Here is a 4,163-nt window from a genome sequence, read left to right as displayed (position 1 = left end):
TCCATCCATCCATCCATCCATCCATCCATCCATCCATCCATCCATCCATCCATCCATCCATCTATCTATCCATCCTTTTCTGCTTGTTCCAAAGTCAGGTTGTTGGGGCAGCAGCTTGAACAGGGAGGTCCAGACATCTCTTTCCACAGCCACCTCTTCCAGCTCTTCTGGGGGGATCCCAAGGCATTCCCAGGCCAGCTTGTACTGGGTCTTCCCCGAGGTCTCCTTCCAGTTGGACATGCCCAAAGCACCTCCCTAGGGAGGCACCCAGGAAACATCCTTACCAGATGCTCGAACTACCTCAACTGGTTCCGCTTGATTTGGAGGAGCAGCAGTTCTGTTCTGAGTCTCTCCCGGATGACTGAACCTCTCACCCTATCTCTAAGGGAGTGTCCAGCTCTGCGGAAGAAACTCATTTCAACCGCCTGCATCCGCATTCTCATTATTTCGGTCACTACCCAAAATTTGTGACCATAAGTGAGAGTAGGAAATTAGACCAACTGGTAAACAGAGAGCTTTGTCTTACAGCTCAGCTTCCTCTTCACCACAACGGACCGGCACAGAGTCCGCAATACAGCAGTCACTGCACCAATCCGTCTGTCAATCTCACGCTCCATTCTTCCCTCACTCGTGAACAAACCCCCAAGATACTTAAACTCCTCTACTTGAGGCAGAACCTCACCCTCGACCCGAAGAGAGCAATCCACCCTTTGCTTGTTGAGAACCATGGCCTCAGATTTGGAGGTGCCAATTCTCATCCCAGCCGCTTCACACTCGGCTGCGAACTGCTCCAGTGAGAGCTGAAGATCAAGGCACGATGATGATGCCAACAGGACCACTTCATCCACAAAGAGCAGAGATGGAATCCTGAGGTCACCGAACACGAATCCCTTCGCCCCCTGACTGCACTGAGAAATTCTGTCCATGAAAGTTATGAACAGAGTCGGTGACAAATGGGCAGCCTTGGCAGAGACCAACTCCCACCATGAAGGAGTTCGACATTTTTCCTTTTTCCGAAAGGAAAACCATGATGTGCAATCTCCTGCAGTATATATAACTCAGAGTATGTGTGGTGAACGAGTCTCCGCTACTAACATGATCATTTTAGCTCAATTTCTGTAAAATTGACTGAGTTACAGTGATTTTTAATCATCAGTCAGTTGGCTGTGGTGGGCATCTTGAACTGGGCGGATCAATAAGATGTTCATCTAATGACTATGTTTTCCATGCTTCTTAAAAATTTGTTCAGTGGTTCGTGAAATAATTTTGTAACAGACACAAACACACACAGACATGGCAAAAACATTATTGGTTTACACCAAAATTCAGGAGATAAATACATCAGAGGTTACAGTAATCATCACTGAGCCAAGGGAAGTTGTCTGTTCTATTTCGTATAGGCTTCGCCCTTTAAGGCTGTCACTGATGGGTTTATCCCGATATGCGAAGCATTGCACTGAAAAATTTAATCCACACCCACCTGCTGTGTGGGCCCCACCCGGTCCGTATAAATTACGTTAAGAGCGGGAAATCGGCTCCCATTTTTTCTTCAGCAAGCTAATAGCACTGTCAGAAGCACGAAGAAGGAAAGTTGTGTAGATGACCAACCTTTGTTAAGAATGCTTGGCCCGTCACGTCGACCTCAGGTCGTCCCGGTGAGCTTTCCTCCCCGAGGAGAAGCTGACGAGCAGTCTTGTTTCAAGGTAAGCGCCGAGGAGTATTTCTCAGTGACAGGTCGCTACACGCTGGACAACGCCATCTTGTAATTTTCCTCTTATCGCCGACCCTCGGAGCAAATCGGATGGTTCCTTCGGGACAGGCGGCGCTCAGCTGCAGCCCCCCCGCTGCTCATTCCCTCCTGGAGAGCGTAGTGTCGGTGGAGGGGGGCTGAGTGAATGCTCACCTCATCTCACCTCGTTTCACATCGGCGATCACACCGCTCCTGGTCGATGGCGCCCTCTGGGGTTGCCCGGCGTAACCCAGGAGGCGGCTGACATGAAGGGACCCTTTTTTACACCCCACGCCTTTCCCGCCAGTTCGGATGATCTGGCGGGAAGGTTGTTTTTTCTAGGTTCCATTACGGCTCACCGTCTTGATCCATCTGGCCTCGTTTTCCCAACAGGACATCCTACGGGCGAGACCACAGCCGGTTTTCCTGGTAGATTGGGGGGCTGGTCTACACAGTCCGCACCCATCTCCAGAGCAGGGGTTCACCGAGCGGAAATTCCCTCAGTGCCCCCTGGAGCCGAGCCTGACGGAGGCTTCATCAGAGCAAGATGTCCAGGTGGACCAGCGTCTCGTGCCTCCGGTTAGCGTAACCCAGACGGTGACGCCACTCTCCAACTGAGCTCACCAGCATGCGTTCCAGATGGCCGCAGCGAACAACACGTTACGCTGTTGGCGTACACGTTCAGAGGCGGGAAGAGACTGTGGGCCCTCTGACCTTCAGCTAGCTCCACTCTCATAGCGGCTGTTCGCTAACGATGCTGTCGGCCCCTGCAGTACGCTCCGTCTGCAGGGCAGCTGACGTCATCCCCAACTGGTGCGCCTCTTTTGCTGTCTGCCGCCCTGCATCGCAGCTGGAGAACGAGGTCCCAGAGGTTCTCCTGGCTCATCACTCCACCTTCCTCTCAGGAGAGCTGCAGAAGCTTTTGTTGGAGGGCCTTTTCATCAGCGAGAGATCATTTCAAGATGCTCCACGGCTGCACAACGCCTCCCCAGCTCTGCTATGCCAGCCCCTCCCGTCAGACGTCCTCGGCATCCGGAAGTTCAATTTTTCCCGGACTCTGCCAACAGGGGGCCCTCTAGGACAACAAACAGAGCTCAAGGGAAGATAACCAGGTGTCGGTTTGCTGGAGGTGTGTTGATGACACAAGATGTGGCATAAACATCATTTTATGATGAAGTGTCTTTTAGCCAGGCTGTCAGCACGGATGATCTGACAAGCGGCCCCATCACACACATTCATCACGAATAAGCCTTTTAAGGTAGTTTCATTCACTGCCAGCGGTGCCAACACGCGCTCCCGCGGCACGATCAACCTTCACCTATAAGGCGCTGCATTATGAAAGCGCGCACACAGCTCTCGGCGCCCGCCGTTCATGTCAACGTTAACGTGAGACCACGGTACGAGCCCAGTAACGTATCTCGCTCTCGGCAGGAGCGACACGCGTTTTCATCGCAGTGGTGTCAAACGCGCGCTCCCGTGGCGTCTACAGTTTCACAAGCCTCACAGCGGCTCCGCTCCTTCATCCTCGAAGAAAGTTTTCTGAATTAATACTGCAGCTCGAGGAATCACTCAAAAGCTCACGTGATTCGCAGCCAAGAATGAACGTGTTCTGCAGACCGAGCCCAGTGGTAACCTCGCCCCACCGATGCCGCACACTGCTTCCTGACCGCACCAGCATCAAACGAGCACTCCCGCGGCAATCCTCGCTTAAGGCGTCGCATGAATGAGGGCGCGCACACACAACTCTTCAGGGCACGTCGGCTCATACGTGCACCCGCTCCCCGAGCGTTTACACGGAGCAGCTGCACACAACGTGAGCACAACACAGATGAGCTGCATCCCGCAGCATCAGCAAACGCACAACGATCTGCATGCTCGGGGAGTGCGTTTTTCTTTCTCCTTCAGCGCGCACCAGCTCACATCAGCATGCATGTGAGTTCACAGCATCAACGCGTGCCCGCTTGATAACTTTATAACGAGTGGCAATGAGCGCGCGCTCCAGACGGATAGGCGAATCGTTTTCATCCGGGGATTCACGCTGCAGTACAGCTCAAACCCCAGTGCGAAGGAACTCTAATGACATTTTCTGTCATTTCTAGAACAGATCTTGTCCCCTCTCGCAGAAGCTCAGGAAATTCTGATTTAAATGAAATTTCCAGTCTCAGAAGGAGAAGAAAACGCAGGGTTCCTCTCTTGTCACTCCCTGGTCCCAAAAACCGGAAAGATGAGATTTATTCTAGATTTATCAATTTTGAACTGTGAGAAACAACATTTCATTAATGCGCCTGAGCCGCTCTGCAGCTGCCGCACAGAGCAGGGAGGAGAATTCTGCTTTATCTGGACATCTGCGGCTGCTGAGCAGTTTGTACAGACAGGTGGCAGCAGTGCAACTCACGTGAACCGGTTGAGTGATATCAGCTGCTTCCATCAGTAG

Source organism: Nematolebias whitei, chromosome 7, assembly GCF_014905685.2.
Source record: "Nematolebias whitei isolate Nwh7 chromosome 7, NemWhi1, whole genome shotgun sequence".
NCBI classification, from domain to species: domain Eukaryota; kingdom Metazoa; phylum Chordata; class Actinopteri; order Cyprinodontiformes; family Rivulidae; genus Nematolebias; species Nematolebias whitei.
The sequence above is the reverse complement of the archived record's forward strand: the minus strand, read 5'-3'. Positions refer to the sequence as shown.